The sequence below is a fragment of the Xiphophorus couchianus genome, chromosome 16 (genome assembly GCF_001444195.1).
Source record: "Xiphophorus couchianus chromosome 16, X_couchianus-1.0, whole genome shotgun sequence".
Classification (NCBI taxonomy): domain Eukaryota; kingdom Metazoa; phylum Chordata; class Actinopteri; order Cyprinodontiformes; family Poeciliidae; genus Xiphophorus; species Xiphophorus couchianus.
This window is the reverse complement of record NC_040243.1, coordinates 7,899,582-7,915,448: the sequence shown is the minus strand read 5'-3', so window position 1 is coordinate 7,915,448 and position 15,867 is coordinate 7,899,582. Positions and strand designations below refer to the sequence as shown.

The 15,867-nt window shown below is 36.4% G+C and overlaps 1 protein-coding gene across 2 annotated transcripts in view; it reads left to right on the top strand.

The window, feature by feature from the left end:
- Positions 1–5,196: 5,196 nt before the first annotated feature.
- elfn1a (extracellular leucine-rich repeat and fibronectin type III domain containing 1a) overlaps positions 5,197–15,867 on the top strand; it is a 77,337-nt gene continuing 66,666 nt past the window's right edge. For both annotated transcript variants that reach the window (XM_028043113.1, XM_028043112.1), the window contains exon 1: positions 5,197–5,735. The gene's annotated coding sequence lies outside the window, so the exon portion shown is untranslated. The remainder of the gene's footprint in view (positions 5,736–15,867) is intronic.

Here is a 15,867-nt window from a genome sequence, read left to right as displayed (position 1 = left end):
GTCAGAATATATTATGATCAGACTTCCCTTTGTTGTTTTGATGTTTTCTTGTATCATGTGACTCATAATGAACAAGAATAAGACACATGTTAACTTCAACTCAGATTTCTTATATTGTGTGCTCTCCACAATTATTGACTCACTTAAAGGTGTCTGAAAGTCATTAAATATATTACTGTGTAATTGCAGTAGTATGTAGTTTGTCACATGTTGAGGTTTTTTAAGTTTCACTTTAAGTTTCACTCTGCATAGACTATAAAAAATTTAATTGTGGATTATTTCTTGAAAGCACAGTGTTGAAGATTCTCTCTTGTCTTGCCCATTTTGAAGGGTGTCTAGGAAAAATGCACATCTGTATCATGTTGTTTTGAAATAATAATTGGACTACAGCATCACAGATCCTCCACCGTATAAACAGTAGACATGATATGTTTTATTTCCGCAGATTCATTTTTTGTTTTATGCCAAATCCACTTGTTTATAATTGTGCTAATTGGACAGAAAAAGCTTCATTTTGGCCTCAGCAACCATCAGTCCTGATGGAGACTGTAATGTCCCCAAGGTGCCATTATTTGCTGCAATTTTCTATCAGTCGGCTTTTTAACTTCCCTGATAAAAAAAAAAACCTGGGTCCTCATCTAGCCTGATGGCTAGTGGCTAAAAAAAGGGCGTCTTAATTGTGTTATATAAGAAAGAAAGTCAAACATTACTGATGAAAGGTTCATTGAACTCTGTTTAATTTTTAAAAGTAAAGTGCAATTTAAAATGTATATCAGTTACATTAGTTTTCAAAGCATCGTTTGGGGTTCCAGCAATTGTACCACATGGTATATTTTCCTAAGTTGGATTTTTTCCCCCCAATGGATGGTGTATCCAACTTGAAGTTGTTTGTTTCTCTTTACGATCATACTGTTGCGGTAAAAGAGTAATTTATTTTATGGAGTGTTTTTTGACCCATCTTCATAGGGGGTGCCAGTAACTGTGGAAAACGCATTACAGAGGCTAAACAATATGTTCCACTCTTTAGCCTCTAAAATGGGTTCCCCTGCACTTCACAAACATCGAATATCCCATTATGCAAACCAGCAGTCACTGCCTCCTCCTCTGAAACCTGAAATATTGCTTGCCCTGTCACTTGTCTCAGCACCAAATTGACTTAGCCAAATTTAAGATTTGAATAATGTTTCCCATCTTTTTCATCTCCACCTAAACTGAGTCAACTCCATTCAGTGACACTGTAATGCTTCTTTCATTTCTGAGCATCATCTGTCCTCTCCGGTACAAAACAATTCAACCTACCTCAAGGTGAAATCAGGATTATTCTCTATTAAATCAATTCAAATGACAGGTAGACATCCTCACAAAACCACAAAAATATTTTAGAGTCTGGGTCTCCAGCTCAACTAAGCATCCTCACATAGAAAACTTTATAAGTGGTCATATCTATGTTTAAGCAAAATGATGTATGGTTTTTATGTTATTTTTAAAATGAAATCCATTGTCGTCTTGCCATATTCAACAGAAGGGAAAATGTTGTTTTATTAGTCTCTAAAAGGCCCATGGTAACTATGAAGGAGCTGCAAAGATCCACAGTTAAGGTGTGAGAATCTGTTGACAAGACAACTGTGAATAGCTGAAAAAAGCCATAAGAACTCGCATTCTGGGTTTTTGACATGCAATGTAGTGGGTACAGCAAATGTGGAAGGGGAGACTTTTTTGAAATATACTGCTCAAAAAAATAAAGGGAACACTTTAAGTGTTAAACACCTGTTTAAGTGTTCCCTTTATTTTTTTGAGCAGTGTATATGGGAAACATTTGATGTGGTGCAAAACTAACACTGCAGATCACATTGACACCCATGGTGAAATATTGTGGCAGCATCATTGTGTGGGAATATTCTTTTAGCAGGTCAAAAAACACCAGCCCTAGTTGATAAAATGGATGGAGCTAAACACTGTTTAGACCAGAGGGAAAACAAGAAGCAGACTGCAGAATCTGGGGTTGTACTAAACATGCAGCCAACAATGGAATGGTTAAGATCAATGCATATTCACACATTTTAATCATCCACATAAATTTCATATTTGATAATACATTAGCAAGAATATCTGGCAATACATGGAAATTCATTTTCAGAGACACTCACCATCCAGACTGAACTTGAGCTATATCATAACAATGGGGAAAAAAAATGTCTTACTTCAAAAACCTTGCAATTACAGTAATGCAAACAATTATTTAAGTGGTCTAAAAACAAATGAGGTCACATTTCTTGGATTTTCATTAGTTACAATCTTGAAAACCCTATATGGTTTTTCAAATGTTTTCCCAGCACCACTTTTGTTTTGGTCTATCACATAAATCCCAATTAAATGCAATAATTTGTAGCCATAACATGACATAATGTAAACAGGTTCTGGGGTAGTATAGATTAAACAGTGAACTGAGAGGCTATGGTTCTTTTAGCTTACATGAAAATGTCTTTTACATGTTTCTTTATTGGCCTGTGCATTATGAATTATGAGTGTGTCATGACTTTGACTTATATACATAAAGGGAGTTAAACCTTATAGATAAATGTCATGAGCAATTGTGTCCTCAAGGTAAATTTAACTGGAAGATTAATCATTATAAATCTTCCCCACAACCTGCTTCAATCTTTGCGCTACAAAAGCCTTAAGTTTCTGAATTGTCATATTTAGATCATACCTGAACAATTGCAATAATTTAATTAATATTTTTGTAATAGAGGCAGTTCACTAATCATCTTTTTTATGTAAATGTTTTAATCTTTACATTTAGGGGATTAGATGTAATTGAAAGTGTTAAAGTTTTACTCATTTTCTGTGGCTGTGCCTCTTAGCAAGAGAAAAATGACTTCTGAATACGACTAAATCCTCTTCAGTCTTCCACCTGTTTGTCCTGATATCATTAAAGCTTTGCTTTTTTCATTTACGGTGTTGTTCAGTGACAGTGCAGGGCTTTGAGGCTGCAGTGTTTGTATGAGGCTATGTATCATGGGTTGTGAAGACATTAGGGGGCATGATACATTGCGTCTGTCATTCTCTGAGCTGCAGCTGCATTGCTGTGACTTTCTTGGCCAGGCCGTCCATCTCCACATTTCACAGCTCCAACGTGACTGCAGCAGGGAGATGAGGAATTTGCCTTGTCCTTGCCAAGTCCCCCGTGCAGTCACTTGCTTCCTCTCAGAGAGGAGCATCTGCATCCTGTTTGCCGCTTCCTGGCTTGCTTGGGTCATCCCCCAGACTACGTCATTACAGAGGACATCAGGCTGTATTCTCCATAAATTAAATCTGGTACTGCATTTGCACAGGGACACACAGTCTGAGTTTAACCCTTGAGGTGCACTTCAAGTAGCTGCTCTGTTATTGTTTCTCTTTTTATTTATGAAGCCTATGAATATGTGCTGTCAGTTTGATCACATCTATAAATACCCCTATGGTGTTGTTTCTTGTTTGCACACAACATGTAGAATGTAGAAAAACTGTTTAAATAAATAACGTGTGCAGTATTATGAACTTTAACTTTTTTCTAAGCAATATTTTGTATCATATTTTGTTCATACAATTTCACATAGGTTGGAACATGAATTCTGAATTATTGTGTTAAATAATTTATCAAAGATCTCTATTGACTTTGTATCTCCGGGGTGGCGGCATGACCTCTCTTTGAAGTGAAGGCTTTTTCATTGGATTCTGTGATTCTCTAACATTTTAACCCTTAACTCTATAAACCACAAGCTTTTATTTTGAGTGTTCTTTGACAATCTAAAGGGGGCCAAGTTATGTTTTTGTGTACCTGTTCACTGCTTGGTGCAAGTCTTTATAATATTTTCTTGAAAGTTACAGCTGAGGTCAATAAGAGTGGTTCAATAACACTACACTGCACAGTTTGTTGTCATTCGAAACCAACATTTACCTGCCACTTTATTAGGTACAGCATTTGAACTCCATGCTGGCAGTACAAGGAAAACTTTACTCATTTAAGTATCTAGATTTGGTGGAGATGACTTACAGATATTTAAACTGACTATCAAAATAGTCAAAAAATTCTCACAGAATCAGAAAAACAGACCATTTGCTGTTAGATAATAACAGTAAAATATGGTTGTAACTCACACAACTTTTTTGGTTGGATGAATCTCATTATGAGCTCATATGCTAGGGTCACAATTTAGCAAAGAGAATTAAGAATGGCTTTATTGCTTCAACTTTTGTCTTACACCAAAAGCTGAAGCTGGTGATAGTAGTATTGTGATATGGGGAATATTTTCTTGACACACGTTGGGCCATTTAGTACTGGATGAACATTATTTAGATGCAAAAGCCTATTTGGGTAATGTTGCTGACCAGGTCCAACCCTTTATCCATCTTTTGATGGATAAGGCTTTCAGAATAATTCACCAGAATGCAAAGTTAAAATCTTCTCAGAATGGTTTCTTGAATATGGCAATGAGTTCAGTGTGTTCCAGTGGGATCGACAGTCACCAGATTTGAATTCAATAGTTCAGCAATGAGGTAGAATGGATGTGTTAATAAAATGCAACTGTAAACTCTGGAGCATCTGTGTGACACTGTCATGTCCAAGAACCAATAAAGTTTCAGAGGAAGGATGATATTTTGCTAAGACTATCCTACAAGAAAATAACACATTTTAAAAGCCAATTTTGGGATGGATTTGTTATTAGCAGGCTGTACCTAAAAGATGGCCACTGAGTGTGGAGCCCATATTCTCAGACAGATGTGCGTTCAACAGGCTCGTCTTTTCATTTTTCAAAACACAGTTACCAAATAGTGATAAACGATCATATTAAAGTGGCTTTTGATTTTAAAGGAGCCCCCTGCTGGTTGCACCAGTAGGCTTATTTTTCCTTGAGGAAGAAACTAATCACTGGCTTGCCATACCAAATGAAACACACCCCCGACCTATGTGAAATTGGATAGTTTGAAACTATTTCAAGTGTGGAGAAAAAGTTTGTTCATTGATAACAGTAAGTTATTGGAGCTAAAAATCAATGAGGCATAACTGTCTTTTTCCCTTGTGACTTGAAAATGCTCTTTCTTTCTTTCTTTTTTTTTTTTTAATCAAAGGAAAGTTTCTGAAGCGTTTTTTTTTTTTCACGATGTCAACAGGGGCTGCTGCTATAACCCTCCCGGCACCCGTCTTCAACCAGCAACCATTTATAGCCTCGCGGTGACAAACAATCTTATTATGAGATTTAAACTTTGCCTCTGCCAGTCTGGAGGATCAACATGCGCTCCCCTCCCCTCGCACCTATTCCTCGATGTTTCCCCAACTGATACTGTAATATCTGCCTACCTACACGCCTCCCCGTGACAGTGGTTAAACGCCGGTGTCAGCTCTCGGTGTAATAGAAAGACCCAGGCAGGGCTCTGGGTCTCTTCAGAATAACATGAAGGCGAGCGACGAGAGGAGCTCAGTGCTGAATTAAATCAGTCTCCGCTTAATGGATCTCCTAGTCTCGCTTCAGGCAGGCAGTTGCTGCTGAGCCGTCCTCAAACCGACAGCAGCAAATCTGGATCTTTTTTTTTTTTAATTCCGATTATTAATTTTACTTTAAATCGTTGCTTTTAATTTTCAACGCCGTAAACGACTCAGTTCTGTTTGAAAATGTGCTGTGCTCGTGGTGAGATACAGTAAGCCCTCCGCTTAGTATCGGGACGAAGGTTCCTGCTCTGCTATCACTCAGCAGGTAAGCTGAATGTTTTTTTTTTCTTTTACCCAACTTTAACGTTGCAGACTTTGAAGAGCATTTATTATGATCTGCTTCTATGCTTTGCATTCACATGTTGCTAGCGGTAAATCTCCAAGCCCCATGTTGTGATTTGAATAATAACGCGGCTGAAGTGCTTTGGCAGTTGTGTCAGTGTGTGGAACAAGTTAGTAATGCTTACCTCTTAAAAATTAATAGTTCAACTTGCGCACCAGTCTGCGCAAGCCGGTGCATTTTGCACTAGTTTCAGTGAGAGCTCATGCGCCCTGACATCAGATGGATGGAAACAAGGCACGTAGAGCAATTTGTCGCGCCTGTCGAACCATCGACATTTAGTTTCAATTTTTGTCACCCGAAATTGTTATTTACTTTGAGCATAAGATTTGTATTTGTTTTTCAAGTCCGTTTAAAGCATATCGGGTACTTGGAAGCTGTAAACCTCATGCTTCAGCCGCTTCAGCACCATGGCCAGCTCCAGATCGCTCTATTTGATTTACTTTACTAACTTTATTTATTAGATTTATAGAAATAAACAAATATCAGATAATGGGAGCTGTTTTCAGAACTTTGTTTTCTTAAATATTTATTTAAGACATAAATACTGCTATGTTCCTGGGCCCTCGCATATCCTAACAACGCATACAAAATGAGAGCCTGCATCACAAATCTGCACTTACTTTTGACACCGTCAAGAAAAGTCAAGGAATACAAACTGAGGCAACTTTAACAGAGTCGTTTTAAGCGATCAAAATATTTCATGCAATGCTATGCACTATTGGTGCCCTGTTCTCAGAGTTGCCTTGTGCAGTCTCATTCAGATTAGCTGAGGATTTTGCTGCATGTGTGCCATCTGTCTGAAGAAAGCACACTCATTGTTGTATCCTGGACGTGTCGCTTAATTTTAGCAGTGGAAGTCTTCATATGGAGTGATTTCTCTTTTTGTAAGTCAGTACAGAATTAATCTCATCGATGTTGAGCCTGCTGGACAGTCTTTTCTACAAATAAAGAATTACTGGTGAGATTGAGAGGGGCATCAGTGGGGTCTATAACGCCAGGTTCACTGTAATGACAGGTTACACAAAATAATAAAAAAGGTGTAATCTTCTTTTATATATTTTTTCCTTAACTAATTCTAAGTGATATCTATTAGTGGTATTAAAAAAAGCTAGACTTCCTTTAAAGATTCTAAGCTCATTCTAAGCTGTTGTCAGTGTTAATCTTCTTCCAATATTTTTTTTAATTATTTTTGCAAAGGATACACCCATATTAGGATTTACCAGCCAAGTGAATCTTCCAACTTTTGATGGTGGGAGTTGTGACAGTTCCAAAACATTTCCGTTTTGCTGTTGCTGCTAAAGATGTCTCCTGCATTTGCCTTCCACATCTCCCTTTTTCTGTCCCCGTCTCCCTTATCTTGATTATACAGCTGGATGATTGAGTCAGCTGTTTTGTATGCAAGCTGCCTTGGCTCGGCTCTTTGTGGAGGAGAGAGAACGAGATCGTGCTGAGGATACTGAGAGAGAATTACAGAGGCTCATGACCATGAGAAGCAGAAAAGACGAGGCTGCCCTGTTCGATAAATTGCTATTTGAGGGAGACCGATATCCTGGGGGGGGACAGTGGTTTTAGAAATATGACTAACCTTTCTAAATGGAAATGGCATTGTGCATTACAGTTTTCCACAAATCTTCACGTGTATTGATGAATCCAGATAGAATTAAAGTTGACAGTTTTCGGCATAAAATCTGGTTTTGTAAGTTAAACGTATGCATTAAAAGTGCTGTGCCGATACAAAAAGTTTTATTCATGTATGCATATTTTGTTCTCCTATCTTGTCAGTTCTGATCTTACACTATATACTTTGCCCAATAAAGCTGATATAAACATTTTTAATCCGTTGATCAATTTATAAAACTAGAGTAATATTATAAAAAAGTTAGAAGGGGCTAAATAAATCAATGGAGCACTGGTTGTTTGGTTAGCAGTGTGCAAAACTGTAATCAAAGGGACCAAGCAGGGTTTGTAGACAAAGCTGTGAAACATATGGTACAACAGCATGGTCTAATTCAGTGGCACAGTTCTTGACAACCATTAATACTTATTGTGCTGTGAATACTGTGTGCCATTTTACAAGAGCAGTTCTGCCACCTCAGTTGCAAGTGTCACATGTGACTCTCAGCTGTTTTGTTAAAAGGAATAATGAGGCAAAGCTTCTTGGTTTATGATGAAAGGACGGATCATAGAATTAGCCACAGGAGGAAAGCGAATGAAAGGGACAAACTGTTTATTTGGCGGAAAATGAATAAAAGACGCAACATTTCACTGAAGCCTAAGAGCATATAGTGGTTGCATGATCCCCTGTAACATTTTTCTGTATTACAACCACAAACTTCAATGCATTATTTTAGGATTTTATGTGCTTGACCAACTCATGAACAGAAAGATAAAATATGTGTTCTAAATGTTTTAAAAATTAAATTCTCGAAAGTGAAGCCAGCAGTTTAATTAACCTCCCTTTATCTCTAAATAAAAAAAACATTTCAAACACTTGCCTTCAGAATGTACCTAGCTAATAACGATAGTCGGAATGTGTCAAATTCAATCGCTTAATAAATACAGCTACTCTCTGAAGGCCTTGGAACTGCTGTATATCAGAAAACATTAGTGAACATCCAGCATCGTGATGACAAAGGAACCCAACAGACAAAATCAGAAATAATGATGTCAAAATATTTTAAGCACGATTATGGAGTAAATATTTGGTAACTAAATGTACCAATTTGCCATACAGTACTGTGATGTCCAATCATCTGAAATGGATGACCAACAGCGTTTCTTCACACATACATCGTTTTCATATAAAGACTTTTAAAAATGGTGCCACAATTCATGCTGTGTGTTTTGACAGCAGCTGTTAATCAATCCATCAGCCTCTAAAAGTCTAATCTAAGAATTGTTAGTTTTCATTGCTTTTGACAGAGTTAGCCCTTTATGTGCAGAAATCATAGTGGTTTTATAGTGTACCACACTTCACTGGAAGCAATGCAAACATATAATCAGTTACTGTTCCTTTTAATCTTACCTCACTGGTATCAGTAATGAGTGAGATGCTTGCTATTTTGAGGACACACAAGATATGAGTGAGCACAGTGCAAAGAAGACAGAAATGAGTTTGATAAGAACCACCGGCTAAATGTTTTTTGGGGTCGTATTATAAAATGTCAGCTTTGAAAAAGCCTGTTTTCCACATCCTTTGCTTTCAAATTTTATACTGCAGATTTCCATCCTTCCTATCAGGTTTTTCACTTGAGTCCTCTCAACTAATTCCTATCCAAATCAGGGACGTCCACGCTTTCTGTCCTGTGGCCAAAATTGTTGAGTCAAAAGTACTCAATAACAAAATATATAGGAAAACTAAAAGCAAATAAGGAAGTCAGATTTTGTTGTTGTTTTGTAGGAAAGGGATGTTATCCATCGTAGATCCAAAATGCCAAAATTTGTCTGGGTTCGATTGAACAGGTTTATTTTCAGTTTTAAGAGCAGGATTTAGATCACTTTCTTTCAAAACACAATGTATTTAGTCAAGTTTAAAAAATTGGAAAAAGGCTGATTTGGTTGCAGCAAAGTTGGCTTTTCAGTAAAAGTCTTTGGATATACGTGTTTTTTTCCTATTATAAGAGCTTGGTTATAAAACGATGAGTACTTTGTCTTGTACTTATTAATTCCACTGTAGGAAAATTATGTCGGTAATTTTCAACCTGATTTAAAAAAAGCCTCCATCTGCATTCGCCACCTGTTCTGGACAGACCAAATTAGTGTCACTCTTAAACTGCAGTTGAAGGCCTCACAAAATCACTACAAGGTCAACAAATGGTCCCTGGGCCACCCTTTGGAAGCCTCTGATCTAAGTAATAATACAGACAATATCTGAACATATAATAAGGGGGAAAACTATCATGTGAAAAATTGTGATTTGAATAGTAATCTCTCACCTGCTTTAGTGCAGAGATTCCTGTTGGACCATCTGTTTAGAGATGCTTGTGGTAAAGGACAGGCCCACCAGAAACGCCCTCTGAGTTCTGCCTTGGGACGATTGGTATTAAACGGAAGTGTTAAGGAAAGTAATTTAGTGCTCTGTATAGAGGAACTATTTGCTGAGGATTTCCAATGTTTAACGAAGGCTGTAATGAACAGATAAGGCTGAAAAGACAAAAAAAAAGACTACCTTTCAAATGCAACCACCCTCAGGCACATTTTCCTTTAGACAATGCAAAACAAAGATGTGCTGTTCCTGAGATTATATCTCCTTCAACTCTTAGAAAAACATTAACAAACTCCATCTTGAATCACCACCTTATGAGTATCTGCAAAGAGTAATTTCAGACCTGGGATTTAAGCCTATTTAGGGAAAATATGTATATAAATTTACCCGGAGCTGTTGATTGAAAGTGGCAGAAGTATCACAATAAATTCAAAGCTTGTCTCAAGAGAAAGGAAACATGGCAGATGCAGCTATTATCTCTTAAAATTTCCATTTATTTACCTGCAAACTTGTTCCTTATTTCTTTTTAAAGAAAGTACAGTAATGTAGCAGAGGAGTTTATATTTTAAAAACTGATCACCTAAGACAATATGTATTGTGCACTTGAGGGAAAAAAATGTTCAGCAGACTGTAAGACCGATGAAATGAGGGGGGAAATGTTGGAATGTGCAGATTCACTCTGGGATGTGAATCAGTCATCATTCATTTGGAAGTGAACAAAAATGAATCCACCGCAGAATGCCAGAAACGTTCGTGTAGTTTCCTCAGCCACCTGCTGGTTGCCTTATGATGCACAAAACCCTTTAGTAAACAAGCATCATGAAATGGCAGAATGAGGCATATTGAACGCTGCTCTGGCTCTTATTTGCTATCTTTTTGCAGAATAATTAGTTGCTGGGTTGCATAGCAGTGTATCTTCAGGCACCTGCATCGCTTGATGAATATCCTTTAGATAACAGCCCAATACAGCTGGCCTGTGAAAGTCCTGTCAAAACCTAGTTTAGGAACGCTGTTTCAAGTGTTAGGGGATAATCACTATCACTGAATGACTTTTCTAGCTGCAGATTATGCATGTGTTAATAAACATAGAAGAAAGAGTTGTGTTTTATGGCATCTCACTTTTATACGCGCTGTGAGTATAATAGTAAATGAGACAACTGAGAAACCTAAAAGATGAGCATAAAAAAAATCTTACCAGAGAATAGTCTTTAGATTATTAGAAACGGAAACCACACATAAATGCAGTGCTTTGTGGCTCCATGGTCCATGCTATTTGCTGCATGTATTTGGCATAAAACAAACACATAGTTGAAACAGATATGCATAAACACTGCGTTAGAGGACACTTTTTTTTAAATCTGTGTTTTATTTATGGCTAAATACTTTTTTTTTTTAGCTAAATCATACCACAGTGTTTCATAGCTTCACATTTCTAAAACAATTAAATATGTTTTTGTTTCCACATTTGTTGAACTGAAATTATTCTACAGGCCTCACACATTCTAGATCCCAACATGACAGCTTTTGAGTGCAGTTTTGACTACTGGCAAGTCTTTTAAACACTAGTCTTCAGTCCTGTCACAATACCTTGTGAATCAGAGTATGGATAGTTATAAATTACATTACAAACTGCCATTACTGTTTTACTTGGGTATCTAATTTTTTCTTTTTACAAAAGTCATCATGTGACTTCTTTAAAAGGCTTCTTGGACTGAAACAGAGATCATATGAGAAATTCAGATTATTCAGAAACAACAGAGTGAATGGTATGGATTACAGAGGCACTCAGTCTTTACCGCAGCTTTATGATGGAAAAGGATGAACATCTTAGATAGGATGCTCTGCATAAATTTTCATCAGCTATACTTGCAAGGACAGAGGGTCTTTTTTCTATGCGGTCGTGATGCTTTTCTTGAGCACACTTGAGCTTGAAAAGCAACACATTTTGCCTGCTCAATCAAACTGAACCTAGAAGAAAACCCCAAAGGCTTCCATGAATTAAATTCAACAGAATGAGTGTGAAGTGCATCACTAGGCTTGAATGTACAAAGCATATGCTGTTGGTTTGGCAAAACTGAAGAAATTGAGAGAAGATAGTATTTCATAGTCCAATATAGATTAGAGTTTAAGGACATCTTCAGAACAATAAACATGCTTTCCGCTACATTTTCAACTCAGATTTAATGATCAAGTTGTATTTAATGGACATACAGAAAAACATACTCTTTATCAGTAAAAGTATAAACAACACAAAACTAATTGGTCCTAAAATAAAGTTTGTTCGCACCAAAGCCACTTTCCAGTTTGTTTTGCAGACATCTCTTAAGAGCAGTGACAGTGTAAAAAAAAATCAACTGATTAGATCACTGATTGGTAATGCAGCATGATTAAGCAGTTTGTAGTTTCATACCAATTAGAAACATTTTAAACCATCAGCCATTGAAGATGACAGATGCTCGATGAATGAAGCAGCTTCCATGTGCCACAAAGACTGCTTTTCATCTAACAGGAACATCGTGGTGCCATGAGTTGCTCGATGGTAATCAATACATGGCCTCTCCTGTCTATAAATGCTGGGAGACTCTAGTCTTTGCTTCGTTATGATCTAATGCTGCGCTTGAGAAAATTAACCAGTTACATGGTGTCAATAAACATAAAACCTTAATTATAACATTTCTCATTCATGCCCTCCACACAAGAGTTGATACCTTCCTCATCTGTTGAATCATATTCTTTGTCAGCTATTCAGTCGTTTAAGGGTTTTTTTCAGTATTTCTTTGCAGTCAGTGAGTTTTTAATGCAAATAAAACTACCTTGAAGGTTTTTAATTTCACACTTCATGGCAACTCATTCTACTTCATTCATGCTATGATTTGAGACAAATGTGTTGGAGTAAATTAAAATACTTAACATTAATAAACCTGAGTTTATTGCTAAATATCTCAATACTAAAATTTGTCAAATTTGACTGAATTACTCCTGCCTGTAGCTTCATGTTCCATGGTTTGCCCTGTCATGAAGGCTAACAAAATTAGCGTGCTTCTGAAATTTGTAAGAATTAGAAATGCCATAGGATTTAGAAAGTTTGGTGGATATCAGAAATGCAGCAGTAGTAGACATTTTCTTAAATATGTTTGGCTTTGTCGCATGTATAGATAGAAACCATACTTATAATCAAAAGATGCAAAAAACACATTCTAAAGATGATGAAATGAAGGGGATTTTGTGGAACATTAAGTTTTATTGAGACAATCTTTAAAACATAAAATGGGTGTTGCTTTTGGTGAGCTACTATTACTAACAGTGAATGTAAACTGGGATTAATTGTGTGGAATTCAAAATGGTTTTGACCGGGAATGTTACGTTTTTCATAATATCACTTATCTAGTACAACTTACTATATGTACTCTATTTTTCATCCCTTAGATGTTTCACATGGCCTAGAGCTATTTTGTTTAGCTTTGTTTCTGTCTTGAAGAATCCACTGGCAGAGCTAGTGTTGCTGTTAGCTCTGTTTTTCTTTTCCATATAAAGTACACTTGGACCAGTGCTTCTGTGTTTTTACTGCGTCTGTTCTGTTGTTTCAACCACCAGTTGACTCACAGTCACTCAGCCTTTTTTTGGTGGTTTAGGACTGGGACAAAATATGATCTGCTTGTATTAAACCAAAAAAGAAAGACAGTTGAGAATGCAGGGAGTCGTTCCTCTTCACTGTCGCCAAGCGCTTGCTTAGAAACAGGGATTGCTGCAAAGTCAGAGAGTCAATGCAATCCTCTGCTTCCCTTGATAGATACATTTATGATAGTGGCTATTAAAAACTGAATATGTCTGCACAATAACTCAGATCCAGGAATTACTACTTTATGATATAAATCTATCATATTGATTAGAGTATAGACATATATGTGTTTTGGGGATTTAATAATAATTGTTCAATGGTTAATTGAATCATTTGTCCTGTGAAGTACCTTGAGATATTTTTTGTTGTAAATTGTTGTTGCATTAATAGATTAAGTCCAATTTAATTTAAATAAAATACGATAGCTCACTCCTAGCTGCTCTTTTACAGCAAAATCAATAATGAAACACCCTTTTGTGCTGAGTGCTGCAAAAGATTTATTCTCATTAAGGAAACATACATAATAATGAAAACAGAACAGTGCAAGAGGGAATACATATATACATACTTTTGGAATTAGAGAACAAAAAACACATCAGATTCTCTGATGTTTTAATATATATATGTATCTCTCTCTCTCTCTCTCTCTCTCTCTCTCTCTCTCTCTCTCTCTCTATATATATATATATATATATATATATATTCAAAACAATGTCAGTCTCTGAGACTTCTGGCGTTTTTCTTCTTCTAAGCTGTCACAACATTATCTATAAGGCTGTTTGTTTTAATCTTTGCACACCTAATTGCCCTTTAACAGCGGAGCAAACATTTTTTAAGTGCACAATCATCCGAAGTGAAAACTAAGAAAGCGAGTAGCAATAAGATGAACCAGCCCAGGATTCATCTCCACTTTGATGCTGTGCGAAGGTCATAGCTTAATCTTCCTCCGCACAACAGCCCAGCACAGTGTAGAAATTTCTGATGAATAGCCTGAGCAAGTCTATCGCTTCATGTTGAAATGCCTCGTTGAAATGCTTCTGAGAGCTCAATAGCTGTTGGGGACTCTTAAAAAAACATTTATCTGACACGAGAAACCGGATTACTCTATAAAGTATCAGTATTTAAAAAAAAAAATCTGATTAAACTAATTTGCCTGAGTAAATTTATTCAGTTGTTACCATTTTTTAAGTCATTTAACTTAAATGAATAATTTCAGAAAACATCCTAAGCTAATACGTTTGTGGTTGTTTTATCTATTGTAAAGATAATGCTTTTTAAGTTTTATTTCTACTGAATTTAAATTTTAAAAAGCTTGGCACTTAAATCCATATTTTAATTAAAAAGAATGTATAAAAGTGACTATTTTCATTTCTTGCAAGTTAAATCTCTTGGTTGTCTTGCATGTGATTTATCCCATAACAATCCAACCATATGTTTTTCCTCATAAGTTTGTTTTTTTCTGCATTCATCTTTATTACAGCTAAAAAGATTTAAACTTATCTCCAGTTAACTTTCATTTAGCACTTGTGTTATTGTTGGACCAACATGATTAAACCCATAAGATTTGTGCCTGAGCTGAGCTCTTAAAATGGGGATCAGTGACTTTGAGACTTACATGGAGAACTCACAAAGTCAATCTGCACCAAATATTAAAACATTGCAGCTTTAAAAGTCAGGTCAGAGGGGCATTTTGTACACAACAGTGTGAATCACTCATCAATAATTCTAACAACTGTATATCAAGCCTTTCCAGCCTTAATTTTACCTTGGTTCTTCTAGTATTAAGCAGTAGAAAGCAGTTACTTAGGGTATTCCTGTGAGGAAAATATGTTTTAACAACTTCTGAGTGTGCAAAATGCCACAACACCTGTAATGCATTTGTACAAATAAAGCACAGTTTTGGTTTGTGAGTCATAACTAGTCCAACTAATTACAAAAATAATGTAAGCCTGTGAAATAAGCATTAAGAGTTAATGGTCATTTCAAAAAGAGATAGTGATTAAATCTGCAAATTATCAGCAAGCAGTGAACATGGAACACTGTTACCATAGAAACTGCTTCCAAACTTGGACCAAACATACTAGCAACTACTTATAAAAAATGTGCCAGTATTCACACCATTTGCAGGCCATGGTGTACTATAGCACTCATTTTTGGAGAGAACTGCTGAATACTTGACTTAGTGTTCATTGACACTATCTTGAGGCTTTAGTAGTAATGATGAAGCAAATTATTCAGATGTATTTCTACACAGTCACCCCAGTAAAGCCTCAGTCAAATGTCATTTGAAAGTAAAGCCTTCAAATGTTAGTTTTGCATACCGACTTTACTGAGACATATTACACTGTAGAAAAGCAATTTTTTTTTACAATTCATACAGTTAAGTAATCTGCTGTAAAGTTGTTGAAATTGTCTGAACTACACTGAATGTAAATTCCCTAATAGGTGTG